The following is a 19,313-nucleotide window of genomic DNA, read 5'->3' on the forward strand; positions in this document are numbered from 1 at the left end:
GTAATTGAACGGATGTTGATCTGTAAGGCAGAACATGTTTTAACACTCAGTGACTGTCAAGGAAATTTCCGTAAAAGTAAGCAATATGGTTAATAGATCCTGTATTCCTTCCATAGACACTAATTAATCACATATCTGGTAAAAGCTCATTTGACCTTCGACAAAACCTGATCCTCTCTGGAAATGTTTTCCTAAGTAAGTAAGCGTGTCGCCATCGCGGTTTCACAACGTAGCTGCTTCCTCCTCTATAAAATGTGCTCGGAAAAGAGGGTTTTATGCCTAATGAAGCTTGTTTGTTACTCCAGCTCACGATAAAGTGGAGAATTTCTACTAAGTCGTTTAAATGTGATTTCCAAATCGCAAATCAAGTCTGGAAAATTTGTATTAATTTCTCTCCTCGTTTACGGCTGCTCGTAGGAAGGAAGTTTTCCTGAGTTAACTACTTATCTGTGAAAACTCCTAAAGGGCCATTAAAGAATAAATTGTATTTTTCATGGACAGAGCGTTAGTGCAGAAATACAGTGTTCATTGTTATCCTGGCGGTCTGCGGGGTCTCTATAAGCTGAGCTGAGTGTAGGGAATAACAACCACGAATATTGGAATATGTGGCGCCAAAAAAGGGTTGATTTGAAAAAAATTCCTTTATTAGCATGAAAGAAAAAATGGCAAGGATCAACTCTTTCCAGTCCGTGGTCCATTCTGTAATGTATAGAGGGTAGAGTTGAGCAGTTCATGACCGCTGGACCAAGGTCCTGTGAACCTCCTCCTATCTGCTTGGATCTTCAGTAGCCTTGGCGTGATGTCACGACTCTCATGAGTGCATCGTGGTGCAATGATAACGTCACATCTACTAATTGGAGGTGCGAGGGAACTGAGCGGTCAATGACTAATTATAATCTTTACTAAATGGCCATGTATTTGAATGACGACATGTAACACCACAATTTCCCTGTAGTGGCCACTACATTAAAATCAGCAATTTGTGGAGAGCTTCACACTTCCTGTGTCAGCGTTTCTCTTTCCCATAGTGACTGCAGACAACATAATTTGTTAGACCAGATGACCTTCTTCCACTGCTCCATGGGGCAGTGCTAATGCTCACATGGCAACTGTAGATGCTTTCGGTGATGGACAGGCATCAGCATGGAGACTCTGACCGTTCTGGGCTATATGGACCTATATAGAGGTCTATGTGTTCTGACATTGTCTTTCACAGCCATCAGGAACTTTTTCAGTAACATGCTAGAGTAGCTCTTTAAGACAGGCTACCCTTCTTTCCCAAATATACAGCAATGACCCTTGAGTGCCCTTCGCTGTTTCCCTGCTTGCCCTTCCATGGACCACTTTAGTAGGTACTAAGACCAACATACGGGGAACATAGCACAAGCTCTGCAATTTAAAGACTCTCTGACCAAGTGGTGTAGCCATCACAATATGGCATTGGTCAGAGTTACTCACATTTTACTTATTTCTCATACAGACTTTGTTGCTGCTTTTTTGGCAATTTTTAACATGTAGAGATCGCTTGTTTTTTTTTCCTGATTTCAACACATTGGGTCACATTTACAGGATCAAACTGAAGGCACCAAAAACTCTAATATACGCCAAAAACCTATTTTTGACTTGCGCCATATTTATGATGCGTTTTAGGCATAGACATATTTTATGTGTCCGACTGTGGCATGTGGTTTATCAAATTGTGCAAAACTGTTGAGCACATTTCTGGCACAAAGTAAAGCCACTAATAGGTGGTGTAAAGTTACTCTCTTAAAAGTAGACAGATTTATCAAACAGCCATTTAGATAAAATTGGCACATTTTTAAGACTGTCTACTCTAGGTTTCCACTGTCTAAGAAATAAATGTGCCCCAATGTCTTAAAAAATTGACTTATCACTTATTGCTTAAAATATCCCATGCTTTGACAAGTGCCATTGTAACAAGAGAATATTTTTTGGCACATTCACAAATTTTAGTCTGTCAGGAAAATCAAAAAGATGATGTCACACAATAGAGATGAAGAAATCTATATATAACAAATCAAAAATTTTGGATTTGCCAGAATCAAACATTTTGCACATTTAAAATAGCCTCATTGCCGAAAAAAACCAAAGACCCATGCGGAAGACAGGGACCTGCATTGGCAGAGGTGACGTAAGGAGTCAAATGAGGGCTTATAACAGGCGGGTATAATGTGTTTGTAAATTTTGTAACCCCTTCCCCAATATCCGTTTACTTTTTTTGGAGTCTAGAGGCATAATAAATGTTTTTCACAGGAACTTGGAGAGCTTTCGATTTGGACCGAATTTTATTTGGATCACTGAAAAGTTGATGTACTTTTGTAATTTTTCCGCTATAAAAAAATTAGAGAAAATGAATGAATTACTGAAAAAAAAATAATCTTAACTATCTATGCTTTAATCTGGTTCTGGAGTGGTGATAAATCATTACAAATTTTGCTGTTGGGGCCGTCATTCGGGCTCCTCCGTGTAGAGGCCTTCTCCTTCTACCTAAGCTGCTAAGAATGCCGATTGCTAGGCTCATCTCAAGCTTGTCTCCAGCAGTCTTAACGAGCAGGACAGCGGCCCCGGTAAAGATCTCCTCCAACGCTTTGAAGATGTATCAGGATAAATAAATAACATTTAACCTAAGCCAGAAGAGTCAGGATAGGACACCATCTGCAAGACTGAGAGTTCATAAGCCTCACAGCGGGGAGAGCCAGCGCTCGAATTACTAAAATACTTTCTCAAATACTAATCATGACTTCTGTTATTTTGCTGCAGGAAAGAAGCTGCATCCTATGTGTCTTTCATGAAAGTAAAAAGGAATGTGTTACTGCAGGCTGTATCACTTATATCCCACTGCGACGATGGAAAAAGCCGCGGTGGCTTTCAGCTAAATTACCCCGGACAAAGATGCAGAAAATTGGACCCGCTCCACTGGTAATTTACTGTCAGTCCGAGGTAGGTGAATTCCACAAAACCGTGAAGGAAGATTTACAAAGAAGTTGGCACACCTTTACAATCTTCTACACCAACGAGGTCTGCTGTACCACCGTGGCGTGCCACCGTTATTAAGTGGTAATAGGTAAAGGCCTATTAATTTTTTTAAGGCTTCATGCATTTGGTGCCCAATGGTTACTGTATGTATGGAGAGCTCCTTTCCTTGGAACAATGATGCCTGCATAGATATGACATTCAATGGAACAAGGCAAAATATTATATACCGTGTGAAGTTGGAGGAATATTGATGTACAGTACGGTCTCCTGCACTTCTATCAGTGGCCATCGGCTCCGTGCCTGAATCTTATGCTTGCCAACTTTAGCAGCCAATCTGGGATGTATATGATTGACATACAACTGAAGGCAATGCAAGTCCAAAGAGCACGCTGGGTACATAGGGCACATGCAAAGTGTTAATCACCTCTGCTCAAACCAAACTGTTGTCTTTTGTAAGACTGTGCACCACCAAGCTTGTTGCTTGTACTTTTACTCACTGCAGTGCACTCCTGTATCCTGCCACCATCACTGAGTGAGAAACTAGTAAAGGGTCATATACTGAATTTTAAATGGAAAAGGCATATCATTCTACATCTGCTTTATAAATGGGTTCCACAGTACTCAATACAAAACATACCAACCCCTTAATATGGGCTCCTCTTCTTCCTTTCTTCCTGTCTGTCCTTCTTTCTTTCCTTCTTCCATGTTCTTTCTTTCCCTTTCTTTATCTCTTCTGTCATGTATTTTTTTCTTATTTTTTCTTTTCCTCTACATTCTCTCTCCCTCCTTCCTTTCCTTCTACTTTTCTGTATTCTGCATCTGTACTTCCTTCTTCCATCCTTCCTTTCCTCTACCCTTTCTTTATTCCCCCTCATTGATTCTTTCCTTACAATCCACCTCTTTCTTTATTCCTCCTCACTCATTCCTTCCTTCCTTTCTCTCCTTCCTTCCTTTCCTTTCTTCCTCCTCACTTTCTTTACTCCCCTTCATTCTTTCCTCCTCCCTTTCTTTGTTCCCCATAATTTCTTCCTCCCTCCTCCCTTTCTTTATTCCCTCTCATTCATTCCCTCCTTCCATCTCCCTTTCTTTATGCTATATTGTGCATTCATTACTTCCTTCCTCCTACCTTTCTTTGTTCCCTCTCATTCGTTCATTCATTCCTTCCTCCTCCCTTTCTTTATTCCGTTTTGTTCATTCCTTTCTCTTTCTTTCTTCTTTCTTTCTTTCTTTCTTTCTTTCTTTCTTTCTTTCTTTCTTTCTTTCTCTCTTTCTTTTTTTCTTTCTTTCTTTCTTCTTTCTTTCTCTCTTTCTTTTCTTCTTTCTCCCTCCCTTCCTTCCTTTCTTTTTTTCTCTTTCTCTTTCCTTCCTTCTCTCTTCCTTCCTTCCTTCCTTCCTTCCTTCCTACCTTTTTATATTCCCCCCTCATTCATTCATTCATTCATTCATTCATTCATTCATTCATTCATTCATTCATTCTTTCCTTCCAGTGCCCAGTGGTGTTATATGGTTCTGCCTGTACAGTATGTTCAGATTCTACCAGTAGTTAATTAGTATTTTTGTGTTGCAATATAATTTTTTTAAAATGTATATAATCAGGGGCGTAACTAGAGTTAAATGGGCCCCAGTTTTTGACTTGGGTCCTATCCCCGTTAGGTTTTTGTTTTGATACATGGTGCCATGGGAGTCTTCAAAAGTATATAAGGAAAGTTGTTTCCTTCCCCCTAAAAAAATCACAAAACAAAATGCTCCACAAATACATAAATAACACAGTCTAAAGGTACCTTCACACTAAACGATTTACCAACGATCACGACCAGCGATACTGTTGTGGATTCTGTTTGTGGGCTCCCTCTGGTGGTTACTGCTGGTACTGGGTGACTTTGGTGGGTTGCGGCCTTTGGTTTCCATCTGTCCATCAGAGGCTGGGTGTTTCCTATTTTACCTGGCCTTTCTGTCATTTCCCTTGCCGGCTATCAATGTGTTCAGATGTGCTCTGTTTGGTTCCTGCCTACCTGCTCCCAGATCTTTCAGGATAAGCTAAGTGCTGATTTTCAGTTGTTGGTTTTTTTGTCCAGCTTGCTTAGAATGTCTCTTTGTTAGCTGGTTGCTCTAGTGGACTGAGGTTCTCCCCATGTGCCATGAGTTGGCACATGGGTTCTTGTAATCTCAGGATGGTTTTTTTTGATTAGGGTTTTTTGCTGACCGCTCAGTCCCCTTTTGTGTCATTCTGCTTTCTAGTTTTCAGCAGGCCTCTATTTGCTAAAGCTATATACATCATCTCTATGTGTGTGCCTTCCTCTCATTTCACCGTCAATACATGTGGGGGGCAACTATACCTTTGGGGTTAATTCCTCTGGAGGCAAGTGAGGTCTTTGTTTTCTCTGCAGTACTAGTTAGCTCTTAGGCTGGTGCGTGGCGTCTAGAACCAACGTAGGCACGCTCCCTGGCTATCTCTAGTTGCGTTTGTCAGGCGTAGGGCAGCGGTCAGCCTAGGTTCCATCACCCTAGAGCTCGTCCGATATTTATTATATTTTGCTTATCCTGTGCTATCCCTAGCCATTGGGGATTCATGACAGTATAGCCGGCCCGCAAAGTGTTAATTGTTTGGGCTGAAGCAGGAGTTAAAGAAGTGTTCAAGGGAATTTTTTTATTTTTTTTATTTTTTTTCCTTCAGAGTTTTGCTGCCTAGCCCTTAATTGCTGTCTAGCTGCTTCTTACCTCCTCTTAACCCTTGAATGGCTCTGATCTTAGCCGTTTATCATGGATGTCCAGAGTTTGGCTTCCAGCCTGAGTAATCTCGCGGCAAAGGTTCAAAACATACAGGATTTCGTGGTTCACACTCCCATGTCTGAACCTAGAATTCCTATTCCAGAGTTCTTTTCTGGAGATAGATCTACCTTCCTGAATTTCAGGAACAATTGTAAATTGTTTCTCTCTTTGAAATCTCACTCCTCTGGAGACCCTGCTCAACAGGTCAAGAATCAAGATTGTAATATCTTTCCTGCGAGGCGACCCTCAGAATTGGGCATTTGCATTGGCACCAGGGGATCCTGCATTGCTCAGTGTGGATGCGTTTTTTCTGGCATTGGGATTGCTCTATGAGGAACCTAACCTAGAGATTCAGGCTGAAAAGGCTTTATTAGCCCTCTCTCAGGGGCATGATGAAGCGGAAATATATTGTCAGAAATTTCGGAAATGGTCGGTGCTTACTCAGTGGAATGAGTGCGCCCTGGCTGCAAACTTCAGAAATGGTCTTTCTGAGGCCATTAAGGATATTATGGTGGGGTTCCCTGCGCCTACAGGTCTGAATGAGTCTATGGCTATGGCCATTCAGATTGATCGGCGTTTACGGGAGCGCAAACCCGTGCACCAGTTGGCGGTGTCTTCTGAACAGGCACCTGAGTCTATGCAATGTGATAGAATTCAGTCCAGAAGTGAACGGCAAAATTATAGGCGGAAAAATGGTTTGTGTTTTTATTGTGGTGATTCAGCTCATGTTATATCAGCATGCTCTAAACGCACAAAAAGGGTTGATAAATCTTTTGCCATTGATACTCTGCAGTCTAAGTTCATTTTGTCTGTGACTCTGATTTTTTCACTGTCTTCCATTTCCGTCGATGCCTATGTGGATTCAGGCGCTGCCCTGAGTCTTATGGATTGGTCATTTGCTAAACGCTGCGGTTTTAGTCTGGAGCCTCTGGAAGTTCCTATCCCTCTGAAGGGAATTGACTCTACACCATTGGCTATGAATAAGCCGCAGTATTGGACACAAGTGACCATGCGCATGACTCCCGTTCATCAGGAGGTGATTCGCTTCCTTGTACTGTATAATTTACATGATGTACTAGTGCTTGGTCTGCCATGGTTACAAACTCATAATCCTGTCCTGGACTGGAAAACAATGTCTGTGCTAAGCTGGGGATGTCAGGGGGTTCATGATGATGCACCTCCGATTTCTATCGCTTCATCTACTCCTTCGGAGATCCCTGCGTTTTTGTCGGATTATAGGGATGTTTTTGAGGAGCCTAAGCTCAATTCGCTCCCTCCTCATAGAGAGTGTGACTGTGCTATAGAATTGATTCCTGGCAGTAAGTTCCCTAAGGGTCGTTTATTTAATCTGTCACTGCCAGAGCATACTGCTATGCGGAATTATATTAAGGAGTCCTTGGAAAAGGGACATATTCGTCCATCTTCGTCCCCTCTGGGAGCAGGTTTTTTTTTCGTGGCAAAAAAAGATGGTTCCCTGAGGCCTTGTATAGATTATCGCCTTCTGAATAAGATTACAGTCAAATACCAGTATCCATTGCCATTATTTACGGATTTGTTTGCTCGCATTAAGGGGGCTAGGTGGTTCACTAAAATAGATCTTCGTGGTGCGTATAATCTGGTGCGGATAAAACAGGGTGATGAGTGGAAAACCGCATTTAATACGCCTGAGGGCCATTTTGAGTATTTGGTAATGCCTTTTGGACTCTCCAATGCTCCGTCAGTCTTTCAGTCCTTTATGCACAATATTTTCCGTGAATATCTGGATAAGTTTATGATTGTGTATTTGGATGATATTTTGGTGTTTTCTGATGACTGGGAGTCTCATGTTCTACAGGTCAGGAAGGTGTTTCAGGTTTTGCGGGCCAATTCTCTGTTTGTGAAGGGCTCAAAGTGTCTCTTCGGAGTCCAGAAGATTTCTTTTTTGGGGTACATTTTTTCTCCTTCTACTATTGAGATGGATCCCGTTAAGGTTCAGGCTATTTGTGACTGGACACAACCTACATCTGTTAAGAGCCTTCAGAAGTTCTTGGGGTTTGCTAATTTTTATCGTCGGTTCATTGCTAATTTTTCCAGTATTGTTAAACCTTTGACTGATTTGACTAAAAAGGGTGCTGATGTTGCTGATTGGTCTCCTGCGGCCGTGGAGGCCTTTCGGGAACTTAAGCGCCGGTTTTCTTCTGCTCCTGTGTTGTGTCAACCAGATGTTTCACTTCCTTTTCAGGTGGAGGTTGATGCTTCCGAGATTGGAGCGGGGGCGGTTTTGTCACAGAGAAGTTCTAATGGCTCGGTGATGAAGCCATGTGCTTTCTTCTCTAGAAAATTCTCGCCCGCCGAGCGCAATTATGTTGTGGGTAATCGGGAGCTTTTGGCCATGAAGTGGGCATTTGAGGAGTGGCGTCATTGGCTTGAGGGTGCTAAACATCGCGTGGTGGTCTTGACTGATCACAAGAATCTCATTTACCTTGAGTCTGCCAGGCGTTTGAATCCTAGACAGGCTCGTTGGTCGTTATTTTTTTCTCGTTTCAATTTCGTGGTTTCATACCTGCCAGGTTCAAAGAATGTGAAGGCAGATGCTCTTTCCAGGAGTTTTGTGCCTGACTCTTCTGGAGACACTGGGCCTGCTGGTATCCTTAGGGATGGGGTAATATTGTCCGCCGTATCCCCAGACTTGCGACGCGCATTGCAGGAGTTTCAGGTGGATAAACCGGATCGATGTCCACCAGAAAGACTGTTTGTTCCGGATGATTGGACCAGTAGAGTCATCTCCGAGGTCCATTCTTCTGTGTTGGCTGGTCATCCTGGAATATTTGGTACAAGAGACTTGGTGGCCAGGTCTTTTTGGTGGCCTTCCTTGTCTAGGGATGTGCGTACCTTTGTGCAGTCTTGTGAAGTGTGTGCTCGAGCTAAGCCTTGCTGTTCACGGGCTAGTGGGTTGTTGTTATCCTTGCCCATCCCGAAGAGGCCTTGGACGCACATTTCCATGGATTTTATTTCTGATCTCCCGGTTTCTCAGAAAATGTCCGTTATCTGGGTTGTGTGTGACCGCTTTTCTAAGATGGTTCATTTGGTGCCCTTGCCTAAGTTGCCCTCCTCCTCTGAGTTGGTTCCTTTGTTTTTTCAGAACGTGGTTCGTTTGCATGGGATTCCGGAGAACATTGTTTCTGACAGGGGATCCCAGTTTGTGTCTAGATTTTGGCGGACGTTTTGTGCCAAGATGGGCATTGATTTGTCTTTCTCGTCTGCATTCCATCCTCAGACGAATGGCCAGACGGAGCGAACTAATCAGACCTTGGAAACTTACCGTATTTTCCGGCGTACAAGACGACTTTTTAACCCCTGAAAATCTTCTTAAAAGTCGGGGGTCGTCTTGTACGCCGGGAATCGCCTTGTACGCCGGGTGTATATGGTGGGTGGGGGGGGGGAGTGATCCTGATGACGACGAGGGGGCGTCTCACAGGAAAGTGAGTATCCCCCATTACCTTATCATAGCGCTGCAGCGTGGGGTCTCTGTGCTGGGAGCGGCGGCTGCTGTGCTGTGCTGTGCTGTGGCGGCTCCTCTTCTGCAGTGTGGGGCCTCTGGTGCTGTGGGGCGGTGGCAGCGGTGGCGTATCTTCATGCAGTCGGGGCTCCTCCGGCATCTCAAAGCCTAGAAGCCCCGCCGGCAACTCCATCGGTGTAATGCGCTGGCCTCCGGGAAAATGGCCGCTGCTTAGATTCAGATCTCGTGTCCCGAGATTTCGGGACGAGATCTGAATCTGAGCATGCACAGCCCCCAGCGGCCGGGCCACCGCATCGCACCTATTGAGCTGCCTCCGGGAAAATGGCCGCTGCTCAGATTCAGATCTCGTCTCCCGAGATCTCGGGACGAGATCTGAATCTGAGCAGCGGCCATTTTCCCGGAGGCCACCTGACCGCATTGTACCGATGGAGTTGCCGGCGGGGCTTCCAGGCTGAGATGCCGGAGGAGCCCCGACTGCATGAAGATACGCCGCCGCCACTGCCCCACAGCACCAGAGGCCCCACACTGCAGAAGAGGAGCCGCCACAGCACAGCAGCCGCCGCTCCCAGCACAGAGACCCCACGCTGCAGCGCTATGATAAGGTAATGGGGGATACTCACTTTCCTGTGAGACGCCCCCTCGTCCTCATCAGGATCACTCCCCCCCCCCCCCAAAAGGCACATATTCACCGGCCCTATAAGACGACATACGGTGTATAAGAAGACCCCCAACTTTTAAGAAGATTTTATTTTTTAACTGGTAAAGTTGGGGGGTCGTCTTATACGCCCAGTCGTCTTATACGCCGGAAAATACGGTACTTGAGGTGTTTTGTTTCTGCTGATCAGGATGACTGGGTTGCTTTTTTGCCACTGGCCGAATTTGCTCTTAATAATCGGGCTAGTTCGGCCACGTTGGTCTCTCCTTTTTTTTGTAATTCGGGGTTTCATCCTCGTTTTTCCTCTGGTCAGGTGGAGTCTTCGGATTGTCCTGGAGTGGACGTGGTGGTGGACAGGCTACATCACATTTGGAATCAGGTGGTGGACAATTTGAAGTTATCTCAGAAGACTCAGCAGTTTGCTAATCGCCGTCGCCGCGTGGGTCCCCGACTTCTTGTTGGGGACTTGGTGTGGTTGTCTTCTCGTTTTGTCCCTATGAAGGTCTCTTCTCCTAAGTTCAAGCCTCGGTTCATCGGTCCTTATAGGATCTCGGAGATTCTTAACCCTGTATCTTTCCGTTTGGATCTCCCAGCATCGTTCGCTATTCATAATGTGTTCCATCGGTCGTTGTTGCGGAGGTATGAGGTGCCTGTTGTTCCTTCGGTCGAACCTCCTGCTCCGGTGCTGGTGGAGGGAGAATTGGAGTATGTTGTTGAAAAGATCTTGGATTCTCGTGTTTCCAGACGCAAACTCCAGTATTTGGTTAAGTGGAAGGGTTATGGTCAGGAGGACAATTCCTGGGTGGTCACCTCCGATGTTCATGCGACTGATTTGGTCCGCGCCTTCCATAGGGCTCGCCCTGATCGCCCTGGGGGTTCTCGTGAGGGTTCGGTGACCCCTCCTCAAGGGGGGGGGGTACTGTTGTGGATTCTGTTTGCGGGCTCCCTCTGGTGGTTACTGCTGGTACTGGGTGACTTTGGTGGGTTGCGGCCTTTGGTTTCCATCTGTCCATCAGAGGCTGGGTGTTTCCTATTTTACCTGGCCTTTCTGTCATTTCCCTTGCCGGCTATCAATGTGTTCAGATGTGCTCTGTTTGGTTCCTGCCTACCTGCTCCCAGATCTTTCAGGATAAGCTAAGTGCTGATTTTCAGTTGTTTGGTTTTTTGTCCAGCTTGCTTAGAATGTCTCTTTGTTAGCTGGTTGCTCTAGTGGACTGAGGTTCTCCCCATGTGCCATGAGTTGGCACATGGGTTCTTGTAATCTCAGGATGGTTTTTTTTTGATTAGGGTTTTTTGCTGACCACTCAGTCCCCTTTTGTGTCATTCTGCTTTCTAGTTTTCAGCGGGCCTCTATTTGCTAAAGCTATATACATCATCTCTATGTGTGTGCCTTCCTCTCATTTCACCGTCAATACATGTGGGGGGCAACTATACCTTTGGGGTTAATTCCTCTGGAGGCAAGTGAGGTCTTTGTTTTCTCTGCAGTACTAGTTAGCTCTTAGGCTGGTGCGTGGCGTCTAGAACCAACGTAGGCACGCTCCCTGGCTATCTCTAGTTGCGTTTGTCAGGCGTAGGGCAGCGGTCAGCCTAGGTTCCATCACCCTAGAGCTCGTCCGATATTTATTATATTTTGCTTATCCTGTGCTATCCCTAGCCATTGGGGATTCATGACACGATACGACCTGGCCGTGATCGTTGGTAAGTCGTTGTGTGGTCGCTGGGGAGCTGTCACACAGATGGCTCTCCAGCGACCAACGATGCCGAAGTCCCCGGGTAACCAGGGTAAACATCGGGTTACTAAGCGCAGGGCCACGCTTAGTAACCCGATGTTTACCCTGGTTACCATTGTAAATGTAAAAAAAAAAACCACTACATACTTACATTCCGGTGTCCGTCAGGTCCCTCGCCGTCTGCTTCCCCCACTGACTGTGTCAGTGCCGGCTGTAAAGCAGAGCACAGCGGTGACGTCACCGCTGTGCTCTGCTTTTACTTTACGGCCGGCACTCACAGTCAGTCCAGGAAGCAGACGGCGAGGGACCTGACGGACACCGGAATGTAAGTATGTAGTGTTTTTTTTTTTACATTTACAATGGTAACCAGGGTAAACATCGGGTATTTACCCTGGTTACCATTGTAAAACATTGCTGGCATCGTTGCTTTTGCTGTCAAACACAACGATACACGCCGATCTGACGACCAAATAAAGTTCTGAACTTTCAGCAACGACCAGCGATATCACAGCAGGATCCTGATCGCTGCTGCGTGTCAAACACAACGATATCACTATCCAGGACGCTGCAACATCACGGATCGCTATCATTGCAAAGTCGTTTAGTGTGAAGGTACCTTTAGAGTTAGAAAATAATACCACTATCCAAGTAAACATACCACCATATTGTCACTGAACAAATCATACTACGATAACAATACCACCAACAATTCAGCTGTATAAGGAACATGACGACAGAATAATACAGCCGTATTATCACCATACAGTGACCGCACAGTGGTAGATACCAGTTATACACAGATGTTATCTGTGTATCATATATGTGTACAATATACAGATAAATCCAGAAACTCACTGGTGACATTGTCTGTGATCAAACTAATTCATTTCCCCTGTTCTACTCCATCCGGCCCAGACAGTCATGACAACTTCTTCCATCCATATCTTGTTTCTGCAGAAAGTAACAGAAAATGTTTTGGCTCATAACTTTTACTCAACACTGTAAAAAGAACAAAAATAGTCCATTACACAGTAATAATCCCATCCTCCATGGCCATAAACCAGTTTTGTGCCATTAAATTATCATCAGACCCATTCTACATAAACACAGTTATTGTGACCATTCTGTGCCTCCACACAGTAATAGTGCCCCCTTTATGCCCCATGCAGAACTTATGTACCCTGTGCAATGTCCTGCTTTGTTCCCCCCCAGACAATAATTCTGTCCCCCTTTTCCCCCTACAATTAAATAATTCCCCCTTTAAAAGCAATAGCTGCCCGGGGATCCCTGCAGGTCTCCTTTCCCTCCGTGCCCTGTCATTATGCCCCTCTATACGACACGATTGTTGCTATAAACCTACACATTGTCTCTTGATCTTTTCTGAATAGTTATTACATTTCAAGGAAATTTATAAATTATTGGACAGTAAAAATCTAAAAGGAATCAATTATCAAGTGGTTCATGCTCTCTGATAAATCTGCCGCATCTTTATTTGGTTTTTGGTGCACAATGTTGTACACTAAGCCCTGCCTAATAATTATGCTCCATTTTTGGTGAAAATTACGCCATAGTTTTGACCTGGATATGGTTTCACATTGGACTGGAAATCACAGTATGTTCTTGAATTATTGCCAGGGAGACTTTCCTGAAATTGGATCTCATGCATTAATATGCAATATATATTTATTATTTTACATTTTCATTTCCCCCCTAAAGTTTTTTTTTTTCCAATTTAAAAAAAAGGTGCTAACAATTTTTTTAAAAATGTCCAGAACTACACATATTTTTCATCAGCATTTAGATTTTATTTTTACTGGTTCACTGACCAACACGGAACCTCGGTAGAATTAGCTCATACACAGAGGGGTAAACTGGCCCAAATATAAAACCTTTAGCATGGCTCCCACCTATCATGTGTGATTTAAAATCCTTATGGTCAGGGGCATACATAAAAATCCAAGGGCCAATGGGCTACCAGATGCCATTAAACAATGCATGGATTGTATCACCAAGACTTACAAGGGTGGACAGAAAAAACAACTTACATGTTTAACTTAACCGCTTAGATGCTATGTCGCTGTTCACCACAGCATCTAAGGGGGTAGACTGCTGCAATCAGAGTGTCATGGTTTGTCTGGGTCGGTTCTTCTAGGGTTAATTCCTGTAGCCTCACATTGATCCTGGGTGGACTTTTTATAGCCTTTCCTTTTCTTTTGTCAGTAATATTTCCGCCCTTGGCTAAGTGTGTTGACCCCTGAGTGTGTTTTGTGCTGTGTGCTGGTTTGCTTGATTCCTTGGCTTTTTGACTCGGTCTGCTCTCTGGATACTGTTTGTTGGATTCCGTCTCTGTACTTTCTCTGTCCATTTGGTATTGACCTCTGCTTGGCCCCTACTATCCTTTCTGTCTAGTCCCTTGGTACCGTTACGCTATCCCGTGCTCTGACCCCGGCCTGATCTGTTTATGTCTCTGCCTGTGCCCCTTGGTAGCTCTGTTCTTTAGTTACCTTTCTAGGAGTTTTCCTTCAGCTTCTAGCTCCCTGGAGCTTAGGCCATGCCCTCCAGCAGTCAGGTGATTCAGGTCTTGTCAGGCCTGAAGCAATCTCTCTCCAGTCTCTCTTGCCCCGCATTCCTGGGAGTCTGTGGCTATCTCCGGGTCCTGTCTTCCCAGGAGATAGCATCGGTGAGTGTCACTTTTAACTCCCTTCATGATACAGAGATTGCTCTAATCATAGCTGTTACTGGAGAATGTCTGCTGTTTTTAACAACCGGCATCTTCTGTGTATGTGTAACAAGGTGGCACGGGGTGGTAGTCATGGCCCAGTCCATCAAACAACAGTCAGTGAGCACCCCGGCCCCTTGTACATGGAATAACACATGGACTCCCAGTCCTGCAGTACAGTCAGTTACCTTCATCACACGCTCACTTCAGTTGCCAGGGATCAGTCTCAGGAAACACCACAGGGCAGAGTTCTGTTCCAACTGAAGAAACTTACTGAACATGGTGCAAATAAGACAATGGTCCCTGATCTTTCAGTGCAACTTCAGTAAGCTGCACGACACCAGCTCCTGCCTTGTACCGAATCCTGTATTTCTCATGAGGACTATCCTGCAAAACCAGTGTCCATTTACGCTGGCCATCAGCCTGGGGCAGCTATTTTCTCCCCTTGTACGGGGGATGCCCAGTCCACACTATGGCACAGGTCTCGCCCTGGGCAAGCCTGCCCGGGCTCTGCCGTAAGAGCAGGAAGTCCCTTTCCTTCCACCCAACTACTTAACCCTTAACTCTTTATCCTGAAGCTAAACATGTACAAATACATTCACATTACAGTGTAGAACATTAAGATGACATATACAGTACACTACACATTGCAAGAACATCAGAAAACCGCACATTTAGGATACAACATATGACAATGACAATGACATAACAGTATAAAACATTAATGAACCATCAGTGTGCCACATGTGACACATGTGTTCGGTGTATAGGAGAGAGAAGGCAACTGAGGATCCCCGCCACTTCCTTATATATGGAGCGGGTTAAGTGTCTGGTCCCAATCAAAACAAATTCTCCCAATTTCTGGCAAGGAAAGTAGGTGGAAAGTATTCAGAGATGGTGCAGTTGATCTAAAGCTTGCATACCCTATAGAAATGCCCCACCATTAGCTGTATGCTGCTGCTGCTGGTGTCTTCTTATGTAGTAGATGGGCTTTTGGACTCCGTAAGGCTATTAGTTAATAAATTGCCGTTAGGTTTCTCCTTTTTTTTTTCCAAATTGCTGATAGTCATAACTAGGCTTTCCTTCACCTTATTCAAATCGTCAATTTTCTACACTTCATCTAAGTACCTTAGGTGAGATACGGTGGCTCGTGACACCTCACCCGGACACAAATCCCATTGTCCCATTCAGTTTCCTGTCATGTAGGATCATTTAGGGTGTAGAGATGTCATACACCACCAGTCACAGATTATTGCAGTTTTTGTTGTCTTATTTGTGAATAAAATTGCATTACTATGTGGTATCTCTATGGTTGTAGTATGTTGGCTTTGTACAGTAATATTTGGATGCATTTTGTGGGCACTATATGGTGGTATTACGTGGGCTCTATACGGAAGTACTATGTTGACACTATATGGCGGTATAGCATATTTACAAGAAAAACTTGGGAGTTCTCAGAACATATGAGCAGGGGTCGTGGACTATTAAATCAGCCGTGTTAACCTCTGTATAATCCATGGTCTTGGTACACTTTATAATTTCTATACTTTCGTGCTGTGCTAATCTAAATATTATTTTTCTGTTAGTATATCCTCATGGAAACCAGGGGAACGATTGCAGATTTTTCATCTCCTACTGTTTTTCCTTTTTTTTTTCAATTTTCTTACTGTTTTTCCCACTTATCTCAAACGGATGAAGCAAAGTAAAAGCAAATAAATAATGTAAGACGTCAATATAACATGCAAATTGTTGTAAAACATTAACTGTTAAGCCTTTGTCTGGAGAAAGTATATTGTAGGGAATGATTGATGGATCACCAGTGTTTGATCTGGGTCAGGACTCCAACCTACATCCTCCTCTACCTTAAATCTTGGGAGTAGATATTCCATTATAAACCCGTTATTATAATTATTATTGAGTGGAGGGAGACTAAGTGTAAAATAAAAACAAGACAATGTCCCTCGTTCACCCCTTTATAAGAAAAAAAACTCATGCAGGTCTGTGGTGAAAATCTATATAAAATTGGGCACAACGCAGGGATCAGGAGGGAAGGAGCGCCCATTGAATTCTGGAGCACAATTTTGGCTGGAATGGATTGCGAATGCCATGTCACATGTGAAGAGCCCCTGACAGGCCAAAACAGCAGAGATCCCCACAAGTGACCCCCATTTTGGAAAATACACCTCTTGAGGAATTCATCTAGCGGTGTAGTGAGCATTTTTAACCTTCAGGTAATTCACAGAATTGTATAACATAGGGCTGAGTCAGTGGAAAATTACCATTGGTTCCACTAAAATGTTGCTTTGACCCCAAGCTTTCAATTTTCAAAAGTGATAATAGGAGGAAATGGACAGTACAAGTTGTTCCGAAATTTCTCCTGAGTATGCTAATGCCCCATATGTGGGCAAAAACTACTTTTGAGGCACATTGCCAAGCTCAGAAGGGAAAAAGTGCCATATTGGGGTTCAGATTTTGCTGCAATGATTTGAGGGTGCCATGTCACATTGGCAGAGATACTAGCTGGTGGGGCTGGACCAATTGCTGATCCAGGTGTCCTGTTACAGCTACACATGCTGAAGGAGGATTGTAAGCTGCCAATAAATCACCCCATATTCTTCACAGTGGCAATATCCCATATGGGCTGTACAGAATTGCTATCTACACGGCAATATTCGGGAGGGACAGAGCGCTATTTGACTCTTGGAGGACAAATTATCGTAGAAAAGTTTGCTGGCTCCATATACATCGCTCCTAAGTGCAAGAAAAGCAGAATCACCCTAGAGTGACCCCATTTTGAAAATTACACACCTGTGGAAATTTATCTACGGGTATAGTGACGATTTTGATTCCATGGGTGTTTTTACCAGAAACAAGCAGCAGTGGATGTTGCCGAGTGAAAATTGCAAATCTGCCAGTGGAGTGCCCATACATTTTAGTGCCAATACATTGTAGTGCCCATGCATTGTGCCCAGCTCATGTTCCTGGTAAGCTAGGCAGCCCTCATCGCTGCAGAAATACCAAACATGTGGATGCTATATGTGGTTAAGGTACACTAGGGCTTCATCTGGCCTCTAATCGGTATGTCCTTCTTTTCAGAGGAGCAGAAAACTGTGGCTGACTATGTTTAAGCACTCTTTAAAAGACGGATACCACTAGATCACAAGTCAGACGGCATCCATCTGACATATTATAGGGAATCTTCCTTCAAAGGTTCCATGTGAATCACGTATTTCAGAGATTTACACGGAAACCCTGGTGTAAGCGCTCAGCGCAGAGTGCAGGATAAATGTGAGCTGAGCCTTACTGCGATCTTTGGGAGGCAGAAAGAACAAATCAACAAGCAGGTGCCAGGCACAATCTCCATGACATACCCATACATCAAAGATCAGGATCCCCTATCTCACCATGAAATATGGTTATGTTAAAGGTCATGAAGGGGTTACATTTAACAAGAAATGTAGCTTTCTTTCTCGCTTGTTAACCTGCAACATTTTCTGTATGATCCTGAAACAGTCAGTCTTATAAAAAAAAAATCTGCAAAACAGAACTCATGAGTTAATCTTCTGTTGATCATTTCTACCTTCTGCTGGTTGATGGAGAAGCCTCACCTACTTAGCCAAGGGATTAGGAATAAGAACTTTCATCATACTAAAGATAGAACAAAGGGGAGAGACTCCTGCTGCAGCTAGTTATGTTACAGCCATACACAAGACAGTGAGGAGGAAGGAAGGGGACATGGGTTTCTTTATATATTTCTCTATTTTAATGAGGCAGAATAAGATTAAAGTAGAGGAAACAATTAGGGGAGGAATTGCTGGAATATATATATTTTTTTGTACATTTTTTGCTTTGAGTGATCCATTAAAGGGAATTTGTTGGTAATATCCATCCACTTTTATATCTTCTATCTGTTGCTGCATTCCTGAGTAATTTGCCTATTCAATCATAATAATAATAATTTTATTTATATAGCGCCAACATATTCCGCAGCGCTTTACAAATTATAGAGGGGATTTGTACAGACAATAGACATTACAGCATAACAGAAATCACAGTTCAAAATAGATACCAATAGGAGTGAGGGCCCTGCTCGCAAGCTTACAATCTATAGGAAAAAGGGAGACACGAGAAACGAGCAAATGAGGAGTTAAGTGCTCTGATTGTGACAGAGCACTTAAGTCACTGCCTTCCAAAGTTCTCTCCCCACCCAGTACTATCCTCTTTAGCTTGATTGATAGCTTACTGTCAGTTTGACGTCAGACATGTAGTAAAAAAATCAGCTATCAATCAAGCTAGATGTTGGGCAGGGAAACAAACTCAAAAAGCATACACTCAGGAGGTGCTCTGTAATGCCCAGAGCACTTAATGCCTCATTTGCATATGGATGAAAACGCTGAACTCTCAAGAATGCAGCAACAGATAAAAGATATAAAGGTGTTGATGGATTTATATTTCATAGACCTACATACCCATACATGTAGTTGGGGGACAGTTAATCTTATTAATAGATTCCTTTACGGCTAATAATATTAATATGTATAAAATTAATTAAAATTTTTAATAAGACAAATAATTTACATATTTTCTGAGTCTTATATACACTCCAAGAAGCCAATTATGCAATTTCAGAGGAAACCGTAGAAGTTGGAAGAAGCTCATGCAAAAATTGGGATAATGTATAAACTCCATGCAGGTGTTGTTTGATTAGAACCCAGGACCCCAGCAGCTCCAAAAAGCAATTATTATGATTTTTATTATTGCATGCATTATTATTGTCACAGATTTCCATAAGATTGTCAATTGATTATACAATATAAACCGTTACCAATTTTAATTGCTTCCTACATAGAAAAACAGAAAAAATGTATAATTAAACAATTGAAGTAATTAAGAAAGTTAAAAAAAAAAAGATAGGAATCGGCTTTAGATAATAATTGACTTTTT

The sequence above is a fragment of the Ranitomeya variabilis genome, chromosome 1 (genome assembly GCF_051348905.1).
Source record: "Ranitomeya variabilis isolate aRanVar5 chromosome 1, aRanVar5.hap1, whole genome shotgun sequence".
In the NCBI taxonomy this organism is placed as follows: domain Eukaryota; kingdom Metazoa; phylum Chordata; class Amphibia; order Anura; family Dendrobatidae; genus Ranitomeya; species Ranitomeya variabilis.